Raw genomic sequence first — 24,138 nt, 5'->3', positions numbered from 1 at the left:
GAGTGTAACCGTGTCGTTTCTGCTCCAACCCGGATGTTAACCCAGCTGTGAATGACCTTCAAATGCCGAATCAGATGTTGTCTACAGACTGTGGTACGAACACTGCGTTAAATATAAACAGTTTCCCCTATTTTTCCCCATGTAGGAAGATGAGATGTTGATGTATATGAAGACTGAAATTAATCTAAATAACACATACAAATTTAGCTCCTAACTCACAGGAAACACATTACGGCTCCGCTAGAAAAAACCAGTCCCTTAAAGCCCTTTACTGAAGTTATCACTCTCTACCGTGTGAACCATACGAAACAGATAAGCCCGTACACACGCTGTGGGCAAAACGTAGAACTGTGTACCTTAGAGCGCAAAATACGCACAGCAACCACTGGAATTTAAAGGGTTAAATTAATTTATTCTGTAGAGTTCATTGTTCATGTAGGGAGGGGTGAAACCGTTGGTACAGGTGGAGGGATTCGGTTCCCGCGATTGAGGAAGCCTTATCTAATTCCAGACACCGGGATATACCCAAAACTCTACAAAAGACAACGAAAAAGCTGTGTTCAGATCTTAAGCTGTCTCATAATTATGGAGAACAGAACCTCATTTTGAAGAGCCGCGCAATATAAAACGTTGTGACAACGGCGTATTGAGAACAGGAATAAGAGATAAATTACAGCAAAATAGAGAACAAAAGAGAGAGAGAGAGGAATGAGGGAATATTACGGCTGCAGAGAAAAATAAAATATTGTGAAGTATTTATGGTCGTGACTTATAAATGGGGTTTGGATTGGTAACTGGATTTATTGCTCACTCTTTACAATCACCCGTAATCACAATAAATTACAGCGCTATCACCAATCTAACAAATTTGCAAATCACTAGGATATTCTATGTCTTCTCAGTCTTCACTAGTCCTATCCTGGCAACGGATTTATAAGTCTCACTGTAACTACATCACACACAAAGACTTCTCTTCACAGGCTTTCAAGTGACAACTGAGGGAGTGAACTTCCAACTAAACTGAACTGAACTCACAATTATTCTTAACTTCTTCTCATACAGTCTCGGGTTGCACCACAACACAGAAAAGACAACCGTTGCCTAGCAATGAATATAAGCGAACCACACAGAAAACACCTCTAGCGACATCGGTTATATCTTATTTAAGACACCGTTGCATAGCAACGGAAGTTATATGATTGTTGCCTGCGTATTCGTTGTTGCGGGAATGTGTTTACCGAGACGTTCCCTAGCAATGGTCTACATGTCACAATATGGAGACTCTACTCTACATTCAAAAGGCAAGAAATGAATTACATAACGAAATAAATAGTGCCTCTCTTCGCATGTTTCTGCAGTACACTGTAGGATCGTACAGGCTTAAATCTGACATGGAACTATTAAAGCCAATCCCAGCATTCAATATATCTCCATTGGTGTTCGCGTGATTTATTGCGCTCGACTTTATATTGCCAGCACAGGAACCGACGTGACTAAACTACGTGTATAAGGCGGATGAAGCACAATGAAATGCAGAACGCGAATTCCACGCATACTTGCAGCCACTTGGGGTGCAATTCCAATATAGCTCGGTGTGTTTTGACATCAAGTTGAAAGGAACGGTTTAGACATTAAAGATTTGTACTGGATGAAGTTGAGGAAGGCTTTTGCAGGCCGCATGACTTTCCTGCCGACATACCGAGCTGTGAGAATCCACACCATGCCTCACTGATCTGATTCCTGTCTTTAGATCACGGTATAATATTACGGATAAAGTTCAAGAGCCCTACAAATATAAAAGATTTACATCAAGCCCGCGGTTTTTTTTTATAGAAACGGTGCCACCACCCTGCGGCGTCTATGACTCTCGTCAAAATTTTGAACCAACTGCTTAATTTCCACCAACAATTAAATGGACGTTTCACCACTGGATCGATACGTGATCATATTTTAAGAAACATCAAATTCTTTATGACGCACTTTTTATTTTTAGCCTACTTTCCCTGTCTTGAAACAAGAACTTATGGAAAGAAATAATCACAACTAAAAAAAAAGTTAAAGTTAATTCACGACTGGAGGTTTGCCGCCAATCAGTTCGTCTTGGCGACAAACCCCTTANACAAGAACTTATGGAAAGAAATAATCACAACTAAAAAAAAAGTTAATTTACGACTGGAGGTTTGCCGCCAATCAGTTCGTCTTGGCGGCAAACCCCTTGAGACTCACGACCAGAGATTTGTTTTGCAACTGAACCCTTGCGGTCAATAGTCCTAATATATAACATCCTCTCTGAGGAGATGATGGATTTATTTCTTATGAAAATGCTTGGCCTTTGCTAAATGTACGTATAGCGCTTATAGCTTGTTGCTGAATATTATTCCTTGTACACTATATACAAGTACTCTGTCAGTACAGACTTTACAAAGCAGATCATGTCTAACTTATGTATCTTATGTTACAACGGCAACTTAGTCACATGAACGGTCGTAAGCTTGACCACTGCCAAGTTTAGGCCTCTTATTTTTGCATAGAAAACACTGTGTCCAACAGTTTCTTATTGCTGCTTCTGTATTCGTTGCCGCGTTAACATGTTTACCAAGCCACTGTCTAGCAACAGCCGTCTCTTCTGGCTCAACTGCTGCGACTTACAAGCGTTAGGGCGGAACATAGACGCGTAGAGAGCGTGACGATCTCATAAGCTTTCGTTTATTTGTTTAATTAAGGAAGGTGTGTCTGCTAGGCTTCGGCTCGGTAAACACATTCCCGCGGCAATCAATAAATACGAAACAATAGAAAAATAGTTTGACGCATCGTTTTCTATGCAGTCCGTGTCCTGTCAAAGGAAATGAGGCGACTATTTATTCTTTAAATGGCACCAATACTACGTACAGTTTGGTGCCGCCAAAAAAGCTCCAGGTTATATGTCCTTGTCACATGGCAACTCCTCTAACGGACGGTACGGCGAACACAGGTGTGGTACCAAAGGACTCTCTGTCTTTATGCAGGAGGACAGAATATTTATAAACTCAGATTCAAAGGTCGATGGAGGGTGCTACTTACGTGCAGCTGAAGGGTGTAGGCACGAAACGTCACATCAATCACAGGAGGCCCAACCCTGTTGCATCATCACATGTCACATGACAGGACGCAGTTCGGCAGTCACTCCTAACAATGTCGTGATGATGTCATCTCTGTAGCACCCCCAAGGGCTTCATTTCGCGGCCGCCCTTTTGAAGTGCGACCAGCCACGCCTATGTCATACTGGAATATTTCTGCACGCGAGCTAGGACTAATGCCCCGTTAATCCTACTTTCCACCATTCTACAGAAAGGATTAGTAAAACTGCGGCCCGCAAGAAATAAATTCGGCACGCGGCGATTTTTCAAATGTTGCTAAGAACATGGCGTTAGCAGCATCTGTTATTAACACAATCACAATACTGTGGCGTATAGAATCATTTCTAGGCAACGGGAGCGAAATAAACAACAGAACGACGTCAGTTGTTAGGCGGAAGATTTGTGATAGACGGTCGCTTCAATAAAACGGCTATGTAAACACGTTCCCGCAGCAACGAATCGACGAGCACCAGTGGAGCTATTGTTGAAGTACGGTGTGTTTTCTATGCCGTCAGTGCAGATGACTTATAAGCAAGGGACAAGGTCAGTCGCAATCATCACATTGCGACTGAGCTTGTACCTTGCAGCCAGCAGCAATTGTAAACGACAGACCCATCCTCTCTTCAGAGAGGATGTTACATATGGTCTATAACCGCAAGGGTTCAATTGAAAAAATCTGGTCGTGAACCCCGAGGAGCTTGGCGCCAAGACTGATTTGCAGTAAAAGGTCAGTCTTAAAGTGACTCTGGGCTTAGTCAGTTCTGTACGGGAGTCTGAAGAAAAGGATCATTTGCCAGTTAAAGTCTTAGAACCTCCACTGTTAAAACCCCTTACCAGGATATGTCAAGACTAAGAAAACTTCAGATATGCTGTAGTTACACTGATATTTGAAGTTTGTGATTCAATGACAGTGTTATAGTTATTTGTAGTTACAACCTGTATGCGTTCATTAAATCCAATATACAATCCAAAGCCCGCCTACAGTCACACATGTACGTGATATTATTTTAATCTAAATAAGTAAATGTGCAAGAGTCTAGATAGTAAAGAATATGCAAGTGTCTGGTTCTGTTAACACGTGTTTGCTCCTTTCTTTTACTGTGCACACAAGTCCGAATGAATGACTTGAGGTTCTCGTAGGGGTGCTTATAAACAACTATATATTTTTTAGGATAGAGCATCGTATAGTCATTTGAAATTAAATCGACGTTTCGGAGGAACATCTCACCTCGCTCTTCGGTGTCGTAGAGTAAACCAGGCAAGAAACCAGCATAAAGCAGGTAGCAAGCTCTAGTTTGACGCAAGGCTTATTCTTCGATGCCGAGGTTGGAGGCGACATGTTCCTCCGAAACGTCAGTTGGCTTTCAATGGAATACACGACGTTATATCCTGGAATATAGTAATCTTGAAATTCTAGCAAATTAAAAAACATGTCTTCACAGTTGTAAAGGTTAGGTCATTTCTCAGCGGAACTTTGTGGATTTTGCTATGGTAGAGCTTTGTGATTTGAATGTCTATTTACACCATTTATGCAAGACATATGTCATTGGCGATGAAGACTTAAACTGTGATCTCCGGACCTATGACGCCATGTAGTTTACTCAGTGTCATAATTCAGACTCATCGCGTTAGAACTGTTTACAGTGTCGTCAAATGAGCCATTAATAAATAAGACAGCTCGCTCTTTACATAATATAAGGCATTACTAACTAGACTACACACAGTGAGACATCCAGAGGTGTCATGCAGGTAGCATAAACACGCAGGGATATCTGTGATATCTGACGCACTCCTGGGCGCCCATTAATTATTGCAAAAGCAAACACCTGCCATTTATATCAATTTTTAGGAACGTCCCCACCCAGGCATTAGGCAAGCTTAAAATTCTGCCGCCTGGTCAGAAAATTTGCAGGAGATGGATAGCTACCGAGAGAAAAATGGGCAAAGCTTGATAAATGATATGAAAATATATACACCTGGAATTCCAGCTTGGGTCTCCGGCAATATTTCAAAATGTAGCAAATAGGGACCCTTTTATATATGGCAGCGTGAGACTAGGAGCCTTTGCTCAGTCTCTCCGATAAAAAAACACATGACACAAGAGAAATGATGCCTGCAAGAAGGGACTACAGAGCTGTAGGTAACTGTACAAGCAGATTATTAAGGAAGTGTAAGCAAAAAATAATTATGGAAGGCGAGGTCATAGACTGCCACATTCGATACTTGAATTATTGAAGAATTCAAGGCCTGATTATGACTTTATGTAAGCCCACTGTCTGCTTTAATAATAAAACAATATTTTCTTGCAAGAACCAATCGCCTAATTTCCTTTTATAAGATATGGATAGCATATAAAACGAAATAATTAGTGGTGAATACACAGAGAAGCATAGATAGATGCACAAATAAAAAGCTAGGTGACCACATAAGCCTTCTTTTATTTTATATAAGGAGAGTAGTTTAAATTCTTTCATCTCCTTCACAGAGTGTGTTTATGTGTTGCGTATGATTCTAACAATAAACAGCGATGATTTCTCCTAAGAAAATTAACCGGTTGGTCTCTGTAATAGGGATACAGAGTTTCCTGTGACGTAGAGACTAAATTTGCAAATATAATTAGGGCTTATTTCAGAATTTAAAGGGTCAAAGAGGGATATAAATCCTTTCCAGAAGAATCCACGACAGAGTAAGGAAGAGAGAATGAGATCAGATAGGCATGTAGAACGCGTTTGTGAAATGAGAAATGCACACAGAATTTTACTTTGAAGCGTGAAAGAATAAGACGACTTGGGAGACGAAGGTGTATATGAGAGCATCATACGAGTATTACAAGAGGTACTGGGAAGAACTGATCGCCTGCTATCCTTCGAAAAGACAAGGGCCGCACAGAAAACAAAAACACAAAGAAAATGGTGGGGGGATACACAGACAGCAAGATTATCTCATAAACCGTCCTTTATTTTTCAAAATAAGGAAAGTAGACTAAAAATTGTTCTCGAAGAGATAGGGTACAGGAATGCGAATTGACTACGTATGGCTCAGGATAGGGATCGTAAGCGAGTTCTTGTGAACACGGCACGGAACTTTCCGAGTTCCATAAAACCGGCGATTTCTTTGCTAAATGAGTAAATACCAGTTTGCCAAGACAGTCCGTGCTCAAAAGTGTTATTATGGCCACGCCGTTAAAATGAGGCGGCGATTTTTTCTGTGTTGTTCCTGCATACACTGAAGTGGCTGCACCGACCGCGACTTGCGACACTCTTGCTTTCAGCGGAAACCATTCGTACAGCGCTCATTATTGTGATCAGAAGTGATAACTCAGATAATGACAGGGCGTACAGACCTTAACAGAAGAGGTTCGAGAAGGTCTTTAAAATTCGACAATACAATGAAACACCAGATCTATATACATAATTAGGATTAAAGAATTAAGTAGTGCAGTCGATATTGCAACTTGGTATGGTTAAGAATTTTCTCTTATTGACGTTGCCAGACCGGTTCTGCGACCCACCCAGCCTCCTATCCAATAGGTACTGGGGGATATTTCACAAGGGGGGGGGGAGTGGCCGGGGAACGAAGCTGCCTACTCACCTCAAATAATGCCGAGAACAAGAATACGTGGATCTATACATCCACTCCTCCATACGCCTTCATGACGTAGTGCTTAATTAAGTTAAGCAGAGCTACCCTTGGGATAGGAGATTTGGTGGGCCCCAGAGACGGTCTGAACGTCGTGGAGAGGGGCACAATATCTTTGTACCTTACGGGACTCGAACTCCGGCCCGTCTGCCGTTCAGCCATCAACAAGTTCGCGGGACATGTGTTCAGAACACAAATTCTGATGTTAGTGGCGTGTTTGTGGCACTAGCAGAGCCCACCCACCATCCTGTGCATAAGGCGTCGCTATCATCGCCGGAATCTAGAAACAATTTCTCACTTTCCGCCAGCAGGCAGCGCTAGTGAGCAGGATGTGTAACAAATGGCGCGTGAGCAGTAACGGGCGCTGAAATCGGTGCCGTGGAGGTGAAGCCGACGCAATCGGCTGGAAGGCGCGGGTCTCATTGCTTTCAAAAGAGGCTGCTAAATGGGCCAGAATGTACAGCCATCAGTTTTTGGTAAGCGCCCGATATGTCTCGCCGCGGAAACAAGTTCTCTTGCTTCCTTATATGAAGACTTTTCTCACATGACTTGGGCCGCTCCCCATAATAACACGAGCAATCTCTTTACCGGTGCGGTGCACTTCAATACAAGTCTGCAATATGAAGACAGCACAAAACATGTGGGACCCATACAAGACGATGTGAATTGTGACGTGTCTGTATAAGATGCGTGAAACTTGATATAACACAGAAATGTTTAATGTTACATTCATTTTTGGGGGTGGGAGGGCGGGGGAGGTGTGTTTAAATGCGTCTGCCCTAAAATTCGCTCAGAAAATATCTGCATTCCAAACACTTAATAAAAGGATTCGTATTCATGAAAAATTTCTGCTTCCAGTAAAATATTAACATAATTCTTAAGAGCCTTGCCTATTAATAACACGCAAAGCGGTCTTAAAGTCTACTTTCCTATTGTGTGTAGATCTACAGATATTACAGTTTATATTGTTATTTTATTTTGTGTGAATAATTTATTATTTAAGTATAGAATTTTTCTACCTTAAATTTCGAGAATATAAATTCAAAGTTTCGCGCCGTAGCCATGTTTGTAATTGTTCACACACAGAAAATATTTCAGTTATTTTTTTGTATGTTTACGATGCCTTAGTTCCAAATTCTATTCGCCTGTGTCAAGTGGTTGATTTGCAGTAAGAATCATACCGAAAACAAAGGAAGATTTTTCAACAACATCCATGATTTGTTTCAAATTATACAAAATTTTGTCTTAACAGTAGTGCATATTATTTCAAAATCTATTATTTTACGCCTATATTTCATCGGGGACCAAATTAATTGGAGCTAACGCAGCTTCTACGTTATATTTCGTGGCTTCTCCATGTTGAAATTATCGATTCCAGATAATTTGAAGTATGGAACCGGAATTTCTTCAAATTGCATAATGTTCATACCAAGATTTGTGAAAATCGATTGCCTCAAAAACTTGCAAATGGAGCGCACAGACACAGATACAATAGCAGAAGCTATTAATCCCAACTTTCTGTCCCTAACACGTGAACGTAGGCTAGTAAGGGCCTCAGTTATCTCCTTATTCACAGGCGCCTGTTGTACCACTCTCTTATAAATCTCCGGCAATAAGCTGTACATGAGTTGAGATCAGATAAAATCGACGAATGTTCTGTAAAATTCATATGAGTAACATTTATCTTCACATCTCATGCCTAAAACCAAAGTATTAAAATATGCCTAATACTATGACATGTAGATCCCTTGCCAAGTAACAGCTGTGTAAACAGGCGACAGTATAACAGCCGTTGCCAGGAAACGACCGTTCAAGTGATTAAGTTACCGCTATAGCATCCGATACCTAAGATAGGCATTATCAGCTCCGTAAAGCCCGTACTGACAGAGTACTTGTATACAGTGCAAAGGGAAGAGTTTTCAATAATATGCCGTACAGGTATGTGCAATACTTACACTTGAAGAAATGCCAAACATATTCATAACAGACAGATCCATCTTCTCCTTAAGAAGGATGTTGCATAAGAACTACAACAGCAAGGGTTCAGATTAAAAAAAGTTCTGGTCGTGAGTCTCAAGGGTTTGGCCCCCCAAGATGAACTGATTGGCAGTAAACAGCCAGCCATAAAGTAACTTGACTTACTAAAGGATCATTCACTCGGAGGAAGATCCCCAATAAATAATTATAAATCATAGAATAATTTACAGACGAAAACAAAACTTCGTGAGCACACATCTTGGTATATGTTGAGATAAGTGTGTTACAGATGATATTAAAATTGGTTTCCCAGTGCCTGAGGGCACACATCGACATGACGTTCCATGTTCCTATTGTGGCGTGTAGACCCGTTGCTAAGCGGTGACTCTGTAAACAGCGATCGTTTCTGGGCAACGGCTAGGTAAGCACGTTTCCTTTGCTACGTAGCAGATTCTTAATAATGCAACAGTTAGAATATAACAATGGTAGAGCTATGTTTTCTGCGTGGTCCGTGCCGAGATGTTATAAGCAAGGGACAAAGTAATTTCATTTTATTTCAGTACGGGAGTCTGTGAAGAGAGGACTTCAGCCCGGAGGCAGATGTATAGCCAATGCTGGAGCCGCTACCATGAAACTTCTGCTAACAGACTGACAACAGTAGACTGTGTGTGCTCTAGTGAACTGCAAAGTGTGGAAATTGAGATAGCGTTACAGTTAGTTGTAATTACGACTGTAAGCGGTTAATAAATCCATTCACCAATACAAACCCCTCCTATAGTCACTCACACACGTGACATTATGCACTGTTCCACTGAGCAACGTGTGGAATCACAGATTTCATGAAATATCATGAACCGGGCAGGCAGGCACGAGGTCAGTGACGCAAAGTACATGGTGTCGCAAAACTTCGGTTTCCATCAGCAAATTAGTTGGTGAATTATAATGATTAATTCGGGGCACCTCATAATCTGACAATTAATCCAAACAGTAATCCAAACATTCTTTTGAATACTTGATTCAATGGAAACTTTCCACAGCAACATAATTTATATTTGGGAGAATATGTTTGTTGTTGCCAGTTGAATGTGAAGCGATATAGCAGCCTCCCTGTGATAATTAGAGAACATTTCATGAAGTCAATATGCCCTGAGCGAATTATGCTGGGCGGACCCTTCCCTGCGTGAATGCCAAGGGCTAGATAGAAGAGCAGTCTGAAACTGCCACTTCGCCCTGCTCCACAAAAGAGCCACAGTTTGATACACAGGTCACATTTGTTTTCAGCAACACAAGTGAAGTGTGCAATTATTGAAAACAATACGAACCTTGGCGTAGCAACCTTTGATCTATCTATAGCCGCACAATGCTAGGTATTTCCTGTGTTCAACTATGCAGCCAGTGACAACAAGAGAAATGCTACAGGGTGAGTCACAAAGGCATCTCAATTACCATTACTGTATGGAAATATTCTACAATGTACAGGGTGATCTAGAAATGCGTATATAATTTGGTCGGTAACACGGGCCTTCAATACAGAGATGTAGATAGAAAAATATTAGAGATGTTAACAAGAAGCTCGAAGGTAGTTCTGGGAATAACTAATCACGTACTTTGCTTTAATACGTCACGGACAGCACAGAAAACGAGGCGTCCAACAATTTTCTATGGTTGCATGTTTATTCGCTGCCACGGCAATGTCTTTACGGAGCCGTTGCGTAGCAAAGATACGACGATTTTTACCGAGTCCTTGACTCCCAATTACAGGGGGGTACAAACACAAACAGAATGATGGGAAGGGTTGTGTTCTCCCGACTGGAAATTAGCGGCAGACACCTACCTCTTAAAATGGCAGCGCCTGCAAAACAAGGTTCTGCACAATTGGCAATTTTCGAAGGTGCACACCAGTCTGCGATTTGCACACAGCTTTCGACCTCTCTTATGTGTACAATTATAAAAGCAAAATTGTGCAGTCAACAAACAGAAGTCATACAAAATCATGAGAAAGAACATGTTCGTGTATACAGGTAGGACAAAGCGAAGCCCGACAAAGGAAATATAGTAGGCTCAAACTTGGCGGCAGTCAAGCTTACGACCGTTCAAGTGACTAAGCTGGTGTTGTAGCATAAGGTACGTAAGATCGGCATGATCTGCTTTGCAAAGCCTGGACTGACAGAGGACTTGTATATAGTGCAGAATGAGGAACTTTGAATAACACGCTTTATGTGCGATACGTACACTTGACAAAGGCGAAGCAGATCCTTAAGAGGCAAAACCATCCTCTCCTCAGAGAAGATATTATTAGGACTATTGACCGCAAGGGCTCAGCTACAAAAGAATCTCTGTTCGTTGGTCCCTAGGGGTTTGGGGCCAATACGAACTGACTGGCGGTAAACTGCCAGTCGTAAGTAACTTTGACTTTGACTTTGATTAGATGGGAGGTGTTTATGAAATACACCGTACCATGATATACATGCCAAGTTTCATAAAGACTGGTTCAACCATTCAGAAGTTTATCTGGTTGGATACAGAGATACACAGACATTACAGAGGTCGCATAAGCCTTCTTTCTTTTTTTCACAATCAGGAAAGTTGGTTAAACATCAAGCTAGAATTGTTTGTACCAGAGAACCCTTCAGTGAGAACAAGTTTCAATGATAAGAGCAGTAAATACCAGGTGTCTTGACTTGTATTCGGTTGTTTTATGAAAGTCAGCAGTAACTTTCATTTATCACATGGAATACTGCTGCAGTCTACTTAAGAGGTTTGTAGTTTGTACTGGCAAAAACTGGTTCCAACCTACTTCGGGTAACATGTTCAAATACAGAGTGCGCCAATGAATCGGGCGATTTAAAAACGTTATGAACAGTAAACTGTTGCATTTATTTAGTTTTAGCACATATAAATACAGTGTAAACATAAAAGCATTTGGATTTTCTTAACTAACTCACTGATAGCAGTGGTCTATTTCCCAAAAATAACATCCGACAAATGACCACCATTCTGCTGTAGGCACTCAGTAAGTCTCTTCCTAAAGTCACTCATTACCCTTTGCAGCGTCTCTACGGGAATTCGTTCAACTTTTTCCCGAATTCGATGTTTCAACTCCTGAACTGTGTGGGGTGCTGGAGCTTTGAAAATTTTGGATTTAAGATACCCCCAGAAAAAAAAAATCACATGTGGAAAGATCAGGTGACCTGGCTGGCCTTGTTATGTCCCACATATCTGGAGATAACATGGCTAGGAAACAGGTTATTCACAACTGCCATGGAAGCTCGTGCGGTGTGGCACGTAGCCCCATCTTGTTGAAAAAACGTTTCTTCCTTGACTGGAAGACAAGAAAGTGCAGGAGCTAAGAAACGTAACGTGATCCAGTCACAGTCACAGTTACAGCCCCTGCCTACTCATCTTCAAAGAAGTACGGACCAATAATTCCAAACGAAGATTTCGCGCCCCAAACTGTGATTTTGGAACTGCGAAGTGGTCTCTCATAAATTTCTTTGGGGTTCGTGGCTGGCCAGTAGCGGAAATTTTGCTTGTTAACAAACCCCGACAAATGGAAATGAGCTCATCAGTAAGTTGTTAACAATATTTCGGTTTGATTAATTAATTGCAAAAAGGTCTGGCAGAAATCAACTCTGTTTTCATAGTCGTGTTCGTGTAGTGCATAAGTAATTTGAATTTATAGGGCTAGAAGTGGAGATCTTTGTGCAAAATCCGTCAAACGCTGGCTTCGGACAGCCCGAGTGATGTAGCGTGCGGACGCGCAGACCAGCGTGGACTTCGTTCAATGGCTTCCCTCACTGCCGCTACATTCTCGGATGTACGTACTTTCACAGCAAAAGCACCTTGTGCTCCCGTCCATAGCTCCATTGCAACTAAAACGCTTTGAAGGAGGCTGCTTGATGGCTGTAGTGGCATGCTTTCGACTCCAACCAATGTAGGAAAAACACCGCTGCCAAATCGCCCGATTCATTGACGCACCCTGTATATTGTCGCGTATCGGGCGTATATCGCGACAAATAAATTCTCGATGTATTCGGTGTAGCGAATTTTATTTCACATTCGCACTTACAATCACTCAAATTACAGATTTACGATTACTGCTATCTGCAGTATCACAATTAGTACACTCCAAATGCCAGAATACCACTGACTAGTTGCTGGCTATCTCGGCGGTAGCTCCAGGACTCACTGACTGACTCAGTACAACTCGACTCGGCGACTGTTACAGTACAACTGACTGGGAATAGCCTTCGCTTCTCCCTATGTAGCCTCGATCGGACAATACGGCCACGTAATAGGCACCCTTGTTGCTAGCCACGCTGTCCGGTTACGTCACCGCTGTTGATTCGCCTTGCATAGTTACCCGGTTACGGGGCTCGGCTATCTTCGGCTCCGCTCGGCTCTCTTCGGCTCCGCTCGTGACGTCACCGCGCATGGCTGTCAGGATGCGGGGTGATTACTCGCCTATTACGCGAGCGTTACGTTACCGCTGAGGGGTGGGAGGGGAGCGCTGACTCACCCGCCGCGTCACTGCTGGTGTGGGGGGGGGCTCGGCTTTGCGCAACATGTCACAATACATAAAATTAAAATAAAAAGATCGAACAGGCTCTGGAACTGTAACAAGGAAGTCGTGGGTTCGAATCTCGATCGGAATACTGACTATCCAGACGGAGATTATCGTGGTTTCCCTCAGCCTCTTCAGGTCAACACCGGGGTAGTGTCTCAATAAGTCCACGACCGCTTCCTTCCAAAGCCTTTCCGATTCATAACTCCTCAGGCGCCATAACATCTGACATCGTCAAGCCTTGTACTAAAACGTCCTGCGCAGGATATAAGACAAATGACACAGTCTGGATGGTGTACGGATGGTGATGTTTCGGAGATACATAATATCTCTTCCTTCAGGGGTGAAGTGTAGGTCGAGATGGGTGGGTCATATAAGCAGGTTGCAGGTCACCGGGACCAGCGGGAGGAGGATTCATACACTCACCCAACGTTCTGGTTTCCTGTGTCCCGGTGACCACATTCTTTGATTTATAAACGAATCATTTCCTGACATTACACATCTCAGATCTGAACGAGGGCTCAACCAGTTTCACCAGATATTTCGGTATACTTCTACAAGAACATGGCCTCACAATCACAACCGTGACAATACGTATACATAATTTTGTTGATAAATTTCAAATATTTTACATCGTGAAGAGTACAGTCTTCTGGTTTTAATTAGATGTAATTTGGAGACAGCTCGACGTTTCGGTGTTTCATACTTCCTCCATCTTCAGAGTAGAAGAGTAAGAAAAGCAAGCCCATATCAGCTTCTCTCTGCTTTCCGCATGTTTCTCACTCAGCATTATGCGGCTCTAAATCCCAAAAGGCCATTACCAGAAGCTCATACCCAACAACGTTATACCTGGATAAATACAACTATTTTGTGTAAAACGAAAAACTGAGACTTTCAGGAATTTCTGTCTTACGGGTGTTTATGTGAAGCGGTACGTAATCTGATATCCATTTCTCATTCAAAACGAATACATATTATCTCTTGTAAGAAGTTTGCGTGACTAACAATAATGGGTTCTGGATTAGATGTTTGCATTTATTGGCAGTTCTTTACAATTACAGTTCATTATAACAGCTCACGCATTGAACTACTCCTGAACGACGTCTGTTTGACGAATCTCGACCTATCTCTCGCGAATGAAAAATCGAAATCGAAACAAAATCGAACAGTTTGTCCTCTGTTATTCTTTGTTTCATCCGTTGCCACTAAACGTGTGTCAATCTCATAGCAACGCTTTGATTTATACAAGCGTATGCGTTGCTACGAAACGCGCTTTTAGCAAGCCGTTTTCTAGCAATTGATTATTTCACCACAATATATATGCACATGTCAAGCCAAAAATTTCCCATGGCGAAATAAACCCCGTTTACAGTTACTTTCCCAACAAAGACGGTTGTGACTGAAATGTGAAAAGGGGAACACGTTTGGAAACAGAGCGAGTGTTCTTTCTAATTGTTAACCACTCATTATAGGGCAGCTAATGATCAGATTATCCAGAGGTAATAATAAGTTAAAACAATGGCAGACCTACAAAGGGCATCCTACTGCTGGTTTCATATTGTGTGCTTACATCCCACGCAACGCGAAATGCAACAACAACACCACGCAGGCTGGACAGAGCAAACAAATGTGTAAGCCGTATGAACAATGCGCTCATAGCATTCTGCACCGCAGATGCACAAGGAGCCAAGTCCAAGAAGGCATCTAACGTTCCTAAATCTCAGTTTCCTAGCACGCACTTCCCATAATACAAAACTAATGACATTAACCAATATTAGAGTCAATTTTACCGACCACACATCGGTAAAATTGACTCTAATATTGATCAAATACACAACAGGATGCAAGAAACAATTAAAGTTAATGCCATTGACGTTATATTTAGGCAAAGTAAACTTATCATCTTAAAAGCCCAATGGACGAGGATTCGATTCCCGATAAGGTCACTGGATTTTTCAATTGATCTAATCCTTCCAACAGCAATATGGCCCTGTGGTTGACACAGCCTCTAACAGAAATGAGTACCAGGAATTTTCGAAGGGGTAAAGGCTGGCAGGCCGGCGCGTACAGCTGACAATCTCACCGCCATTTGTGAGTCAATTGTCTAGAAAATATGAGAGTCTCGAGGTCTCACAACCCTATGGGCCTCTACGACTTGTTACAAGGACAGATTTAACTTAAACCGATAACCTAACAGCGATAAGAGGTTTAGCACATCAATCAGAAAGCGTGACTCATGTACAGATGTCCAAATGATCGAATTCTAGTCGAGTGAAACTTATTATTGTCTGTAATTGTAAATGTTACTCATTATTGTAATCAGTACCACCACCGCCATTTTGTTTCTGTGAAACACTTCCCACTCAAGCGCAAGGTTTGTAAACGCTAAACCCGCTGGGCGTAACTTCACAATGATATTGGTTTGCTCCACTGAACACTATTACGGCCATAATATCAAAGGGGTATGGGATGGACAGAGCACTTAGCAAGCATGAGTGAAGCTATGTATGTATAAACTAAACCAAACTAAACTACGGGGAAATTCAGGCTTCTGAAGAAGGAAGAAAAGGGTTAAAATGAATCTTAAAGAAAATGGACGTGAAGCTGTGGAATGAGTTCAACCCTCACATGATAGCAACAAGTGGCAGGCTTTTGTGAATACGTTAATGAACCTTGGGATCTCATATCAGAGCAACTGTCAGCTTTTCAAAGAATAATCTTCTCTTAAAATTATATAGGACTGGTTACAAAATGATCATAACATATTTATAACACATGTAGACCCGCTGCTACGTAACCGCGAAATAAGCAACTATACAGAGCCCGTTACTATGCAGCGGCCCGTAAACAGCGACAGATGAACGGTGTTTTGTGTGCGGCCCTTGAAGAAATGTTTTAAGCAGGACATGTTAGGAGTTGCAGTCAGATAACAGCTGGGGGCTCAGCTGTGAGCTGTTGCTACGCGAAGCTGGTATCTGTCGGACGGGAACCGTTCAGGAACCCAGAGGAAAGGGATCGTCCGCTATTGAAAGCCGGTACCAAGCAACGGCTAGTGAATAGTGTAACACGTTCAGAAGTCCTACTGATTTGTAGAGTGTGTAGAACAGTGAGAACATAATCCTCACTTGTACTTACGATCTGTAAGTGTCCCATAAATTCGATCACCAATCCAAACCCCGTCTGTAGTCATTCAATCACGTGACAGTACTTTAAACCCGAAGAAAAGTCGAACGTATCTGAGCAGTCGCGATTAATCTGTTGACTGAAACAGACACAATGGTTGTGCTGCCTGTCATGTGTGATCCGTGTTCACTGCTCAGCTGAACATGTCTAGCGGTTCAGATGGTGTCTAATAAAGCACAGGAAAGAATAAACTCACTCTTTCATTCAGAAACAATGGATAGGTTCTAAGACGACCAACATTAATGTAATCGTGCGCAACAATTGAGCGATTCCACTGCTGATTCGACGGAAGCGAAAAGACTAAATATTCTCTGTTCAGTTCTCCAGAACCGCTCGGTGTGTCTAGTCACCTCAGCTTTCCCGTCTCTAATCTGGTTCAGAGGAAACCATGATAGGATTTTATAGTGCATATAGCGATGCATATCAGCTGACGTTTCGTTGTTTCGTAATCATGTAATGCATAAAAGGGTCACTAAGGCATACACGTTCGGAAGACTCTCATTGAGTAACTTGGAATTTCATTGCATCGGTAGAAAGCAAAAAATGCAAAGTTGTCCCTGTGCTTAACTAGTTCAGTATTACAGCATGAAGGCGTATGGGGGACTGAATATATAGATCCATATTTTCTTGACCTCGGCACTAGGCGGAGGTGAGTGGGCAGCTTAACGCCCAGGCGGCTTTACCCACGGGGAAAGAGCGTCCGGTTCCTGTATTCTGTCACCGTGTGTGAATCTTAGTGACTTTTCTCTGTTAATATTACAGCAATTCTTACTCTAGGATAAATTTTATTGTCGTTCAGTCTAGCTATCGAGTGGACAGAAATCCTCCTTCAAGTTTCAGAGGTTTCAGATCCAAATCTCGTCCCGGATCGGCTATCAGATTGAATTTTATCCTTTCCTCAGTCCCTCCTGTGAAATTACGATATAATTATTTAAATTATGGTACCAAGGCTTCCTTCCATATCTCCATCTATGGCTCCACAGCCCTTGTGGACCTTGGACACTTTTTTCGGTTTATTACTCTTATACACAGTTGGTAGGACTCAGCCTGTCGCAAGGCCGCTACTTATACATAGAACAACACAAACAGAATAAACGCACACAGACATCCATGCCTCGAGTGGGATTCGAAACCACGATTCCAGTTCTCGAGCGGGCGAAGACGGTTCATGTCTTAGATCGCGGGGCCACTGTGATCCACTGTGATGCTTTAATTATTTCATTATCCAACCACTCAGTGCTATAGGAGTCTGGATAGCTCAGTCGGTATAGCGACGGACTACAGGCTGGAGGGCGCGATTTCGATTCCAGGCGGAGCAAAAATTTTTCTCTTTTCTACAGCGTCGAAATCGATTCTGGGGCCCACCCAGCCTCCTATCCAATGAGTACCGGGAGCTGTTCCACCGGGGGTAAAGCTGCCGGGGCGTGAAGCCGACCGTTCATCTCCATCTAATGCTGAGGTCAAGAAAGTTGGAGCTACGTGTAACTTTCCACTTCCCCATACACCTTCATGACATAGTGGTTTACTAATTAAGCACAGGGCCAGCTTCACATTTCACCTCCACGCTGCGGAATGTGAGTGAAGTACGTGAAGCGGCCTTAAATGAAAGAAGAAGAGAAGTGAAGAAAATATATTCGTGATGAAGGGAGAATGAAATGTGATCAGTTTAGAATGCGTACCCTATCCTTTCCACGTATTGACATCTGTCGGACGGCGCGGCTGTCTTTGCAAGTCAATGAGCTCCGTTCAGCCGGCGGTTAAGGATGACACTTGTTCTCGCAACCTCTTAACATCCTTCTCACCCAACAGTTCTCTTTTTATATCTCCTGTCTCCACACTATTATCGACTTTTCCTTCAGCTGACTGAGATTCGCCGTAAATTCGACGTGAAACCGAAGTTACAACAAACGCCTCTAACAAACGCATCCAGCTGACTGAAGAATGTGTGTGCAAAAAGGTAGGGAAATTAACCGCGGGTCTCAATAGTTTCTTCCACTTTCCTTTATTAAAGTGTGGTAGAAGGGAGACGCGCATGTGCCAGTTCGATTCCCCCCTCTCTCTCTTAATGAACTCACAATATACCTGCTCACAAGCACGGCCGTTAACGTGACCGTTACGGGAACCCCCAGTAATTTTCTGTGACGTAGTGGCTAGGGGTTTTTTTTTTGTATACAGGGGGAGAACAGGTGATCACAGTGGCCTGGAGGCCTAAGTCATGTCTTCGCTAGCTCAAAACACTGAGATCGGGGATTCGAATCCCACTCGAGGTATGGATGTCTGCCAGCGTTTCGTCATTGTGTTGTCCTGTGTACAGGTAGCGGCCTTGCTGACAGGGCTGTTCCCCCTTCCAAGGAGACCTACTGACTGTCTACAAAATCCATAGTTTCAGATTAATTCTGAATGGGAAAAAGGCCAGGGGGCGTAATGAGAAATTTAGGAGGGGGAGCAGGGACCTTCCGACTTGTAGCATAGTGCCTCAACCAACTACTATCAACCTAAATAAATGTTATCAATATTACAAGTCAAGAATGCTTGATTCTGGTAGATTATATTGTGACATGACTCCTGAAAGAGCGAATAGTTAATAGCTAGACAACGGCTCGCTAATACACGTTTCTATGGAGATGCGAATTCGTGGTGACCGGCTTCGTACGAAACGCTCTTTCAATGCGAACGGAATAATAAAGGTTCCTATGGATACGCGCGGCAACAATCATGTTCCATGTTTACCGCTAGACTACAAAAGCGGGAGTACAGGGACTGGTTCAGTCGCACCAGTGTGGAGGCGGGGTCGAATACCTCCACTGTGACCCTGCGAGTCGTAGGAGGCGACAAAAAGGGAAGTCTCAAATCTGAGAAAGTAAAATATGGTCGCGAGTACCAAGGGACTGGGACCTGAGAAAGACTGCGCTGACAAGAGCCAGCAGAATATACAAAAGACAGACCCGTCCTCTCTTCGGAGAGGGTGCCCCACACAAGACCGTAACTGTCAAAAGGTAACGAATATCTGGTCATTAGCCCCAAGTGGGGCTCGACATCAAGACTTACTGACTGACTGACCGTCAGTTTCAAGGTAACTTTGACTTTTTGACTCAGTCACAAGAAGGTTCAGTGTTCAGCTGTGGATGTTAACCACCCGACGACGGAAGCTGAAGAAGTGATCAACTCGTAACTCAGAACCAAGTCAGTCACACTCGAAGTCCAGTAAGGAATGGAACGAGTCTTAGGCAGTCATTGATAGTGGGCTGTTATAATTGATTGTAATTGCAATTGATGTGTCAATAAATCCAATCATCCAATTCAGAACCCATTATTATTAGTCATGGAGCCCGGGACAACGCTCATTAACTACATATTTCGAAGGGTTTGATCATATTTTCGGAGAAAAATTCTCAAATCTGAACGAGACGGGCGGCTAGGACCGACAGACCGCGGAATTGATTATGCAGTAGTCACTTCATGTCACAGCAGTGGGAACGGGCAACAACAAGGCACTCGATGGGCAGTTTCTACCAATGACACCTGCTCTTCACAGTGCCTCTTGAAACCGTGAGGTGGCCTTTGGTTCAGTGACTGGGAGAATACATTTCTAACGCATCCAACTTAGTAGGTAGCCCTTCACCTGAAGAAGAGAGTAGATACGGCTACGAAAAGTTGTTAATTTTTTTTAAATATCACACAAGAGGCAGCATTCAATAAGTTTGATAAGAGGCAGACGTTTCGGAAGAACATTTCGCTGACTCAGCTCAGCTTGCTGACTACATTTTCGACACTGAAGATGTAGGCGATATGTTCTTCCGAAACGTCGAGCTCTCTCCGAATTACACAGAAGAGAGTACTGTTACCAGTTAATTAAGTCAGTAACTAAAGCTTAACTTACTTTGTGACCGCAAACAAGGAACTCCAATCAGTGTGTCTCACATTCAGAGAACTTACCTGTAAAGAAAAGAAGACACATTACTATGAACGGCAGGTGAAGCAGGCAGTACTGTTACTTGCTAAGTATCGCTAATTTCTTTTGAATTTCGCGATATTAAAGAAAAACTGTTTCCGGTCGCTCGAACACAAGAATCTTGTAATTTGAGGTTTTCACGGCGGTGACTATGAAGAATGCCGTCTTCTGGGGTGTGACGCCGTGTAGATCTTTGTGAACCAACTTTTCGGAATAATCAATCGCCACCATCTTCAGGACAGAAAAATCCTCAAACGAGGAACCAGCTGAAGACACCTACTGACGTTGGTTCCTCGCTCGCGGATTTTTCTACCTGAAAATGGAGGCGATAAGTTTCTCCGAAACGTCGGTTCACACAAGATGTACACGGAGCCACATCCCAAAGACGACATTCTTCACTAGGATTTTGGTTTCGAATCCCACTTGAGGCATGGACGTATGTTTCATTGTCCTTTGTTAGACGCCTTGTGACCTGCTGATTCCCTGTGCAGGGTAACCTTGTTTGCTGGGCGGTAGCTCACACCAAATCGGCCTGATCACTAAGGAAGATGAACAAGAACAATAAGAAACAAACGTGGAAAATTTTGTTGTTGTTTTACTGACGATGTAGAGGCAAGTTGTTAGGGTGATAATACATTTCACGGCTCAAGACGCAATAACGGTTAGCTGTACAGTGGAATGGTCTGAAATGACTTCTTTCAATCGTGCCAATAAATTTCATCACCTGTCATCCAACCTCTGCTGCACATGTTCATGGGTCTAGCTCCACGTTTTCTGAACAGAGAAAGCAATGATTATAATGCTTTAAGCATTAAGAGTTGAACATAGGTTTGGAGAACAAAAGGTACTTTTGTTCTAATTTCAATTGTAATTTTATTCAGTTCAATCAAGGATATAGAGCCATTACTCTCCAAGGAACTAAATATATTTATAACCTAAAAGAGATAAAACTTGGAGATAGAACCATTCAGAACTGAGGCCATGATGTGTTACAGACTCGGATGGGCTGTAAACCGGAAAATGGAACTGAGAAGGGAAGTGGTGGAGGCGAACGAAACAGGATGCTAGTGAAATATCTGGTAAAGGAACACAAAAGGGGATGAAGAATGGGTAAGAATGTGAATGAAGTATAACAATACGAGAGCTGAAGACGTGTCATTTTAGGCGCAATTAAAAAAGTTGGTGGTGTGAGGGAAGGTAGATCACTGAACATTTGTCAGCAGATGGGGTTCATTTCCGTTCCTTCTGTTATTAATTCGTTCCGTTTGGCGGAACTGGAACAAAAAAACTACCCAGATTATTTCGTTTCCGCGAAGGTACTAGTTTTGTTCCACTCCACGTGAAAGAACAAAGCTCAGACTTCCTCCTTGAAAAAGGAGGTAATATGTTACTGCGAAATTTTAGTACCTTCCTGTCACACTACACGGCGTCATAACCTCACAGTATGAATCTTCATGGCTGTTTCAAAACTCTTATAAATCATAGGCCGATGCACTTCAGGGAGATTTTACATATCCTTTTATGATGACTGATGGTGATAGANCATTTCATTGTTTGCTTTTGTGCTTCTTCGAGCCGAAACGTCAATTATGAAGGAGACACGAGCGAAGATACAAAACAAACAAATACACAAAGAAAGAAAGAAAGAAAGAAAGAAAGAAGAAACTAATATAACGTAATTTAGACAATAACCCTTTAATTGGAGCAGTAATACCAACCGTGATGTCGGAACAAGATATACATACATAATTAATACTTATGCAGCATAAATTATAAAATATGATAAGGAGAATAAGTTTCGAATCCATATACGTTAATGTCTATACAAACAACATTTTGAGCAGAAACCAATTCACTTTCACGAAAAATAAGGGCGTACTGAACATACTTTTCAAAACTTTGTAAAAACTTCAACACTGTCTATGTATGGGGCCAGATTTATGGGACATTCTGTAGGTAATGATTCAGGATTTGTGTTCGTATCATATCCTCCGAACTGCAAAGGGCCCTACACTAGTCAAATGTAAAATAGAAATATCCTTTACACTTAAGGGAACATCCACCAAGTAGGCCAAGTTAATATCTTCATCAAAACCAAGAATGCGGGGAAACGGATCCTTTCTCATAGAAACTCAGCGAAGTCATGTGCTTCTTTATTCCGGAAAGCCCCATTTAAGCGTTACAAACCGCTACATCTGTCTCTCATTGCTACAGCCCTCATTTGGACCTAGGCCTACCTCCATTAAACTCTCCGTTTCACTTCGGTTTACTAGATCTTAGACATACGGTAGGACTCCTTGGGCGGGTGATCAGCTCGTTGCAAGGCCTCTACCTGTACACAAACACAGAAAAACGCACACAAACATCCATTCTCTGAATGGGATTCGAACCCACGATCCCAGCTTCCGAGCGAGCGAAGACAGTGCATGCGTTAGACCGCTCGGCTACCGTGACCGGCGAACATATATTTTAGCAACAGGAATTCCAATAACAAATTGTCGCGCACGGGCGTGTGATTACTGACAGGGTTTTGAATTGGATATCGGATTTATTGACCACTTATACACACAACTCGAAACTTTAAGCAATTACAGCGCCACCGGTAATCTCCACAACTTACAAATCACCACAGCACACGCTAAGTATTTTCCAGCCTGCCGTTCCCAGGTAATGGCTTCTAACAGTGGAGATTCTTCAGCTTCACGCTCTGAAGTCCTACCTGAATAGCGGCTACTTCCAAACTGACACTCTTCTTCACAGACTCCCGTACAGAACTGACTTGTTTGCCCCAGTTGTATTCCTTTTATCTCTTTGGCACGGTAGAGCAGAAAATGCCATCCTCGTACTGGTTGCCACTAGAACGTGTTTACCGAGCCGTTCACTAGCAGTGGCCGTCTATTCTTGCTTATTAAGAATCTGCTGCCTAACAATGAAGGTCGTTTCGTTGTCTGTTTTGCGGCCGTTGCCCAGAAACTAGTGCTGCTTCAGACCCGTTCGCTAACAACGGCAACAATAAATTTGTCGCAGTATTTCCTTTTGCTGTTAAACACTAACAATAATGAGGAGTGAAGTTTTATTAACTGTTTTTAATACTTTGTCTTCACCGCCTGGGGTTTCCTGCTACCTTTCCGAATAACTTTCGTATATATCACAGTCATCAATATGAGTTAGATATAAAACTAACTCTGAGGTCTTTATTACTTAACTGCGGGACTGGTACAACGAAAGGATACGGGCTATATGCCCAGGGTTCGATTGCCGGCAAAGAACATAATTTTTTCTCTACCTCACAGCGTATAAATAGACCCTGGGCGCACCAAGCCTCTTATCTAGTGGGTACTGCGGGCTCCTTCCTCTACTGTAAGGTGGCCGGGGCGTGATACTGACCATTCGCCTCCGTCTATTGTCAAGGTAAACAGTAATCACACTATAGCTTCACTTCCCAATAGGTCTTCATGGGGTAGTACTTAATTAAACATATGGACAAACTTGTACTTAACCATTCTGCTGCAGTACTACATTCCACCATGTTTACATAGTTTTCAGTCAATAATGCAACTATTTCTTTCTTATTCGCATTTGTTTTCGCTATTAACACAACATGTTTCGGCCCCAAGCGGCCATCCTCAGGTGTCCCATTATGCCAAACCTGCTACAATGCACTGAGTATTGTCCATTCCACATGCATGTAACTGAACATTTCGTAA

At 42.6% G+C, this 24,138-nt stretch overlaps 1 protein-coding gene across 1 annotated transcript in view; it reads right to left on the bottom strand.

The window, feature by feature from the left end:
• The window catches only part of LOC111871720 (protein couch potato), a 585,761-nt gene extending 561,980 nt beyond the window's left edge, over positions 1-23,781 (bottom strand). Inside the window, exon 1 of the mRNA XM_023865011.2 lies at positions 23,718-23,781. The gene's annotated coding sequence lies outside the window, so the exon portion shown is untranslated. The remainder of the gene's footprint in view (positions 1-23,717) is intronic.
• Positions 23,782-24,138: the final 357 nt, after the last annotated feature.

Source organism: Cryptotermes secundus, unplaced genomic scaffold (genome assembly GCF_002891405.2).
Source record: "Cryptotermes secundus unplaced genomic scaffold, Csec_1.0 scaffold514, whole genome shotgun sequence".
NCBI classification, from domain to species: Eukaryota; Metazoa; Arthropoda; class Insecta; order Blattodea; family Kalotermitidae; genus Cryptotermes; species Cryptotermes secundus.
This window is presented reverse-complemented; position numbering and strand designations above follow the sequence as displayed.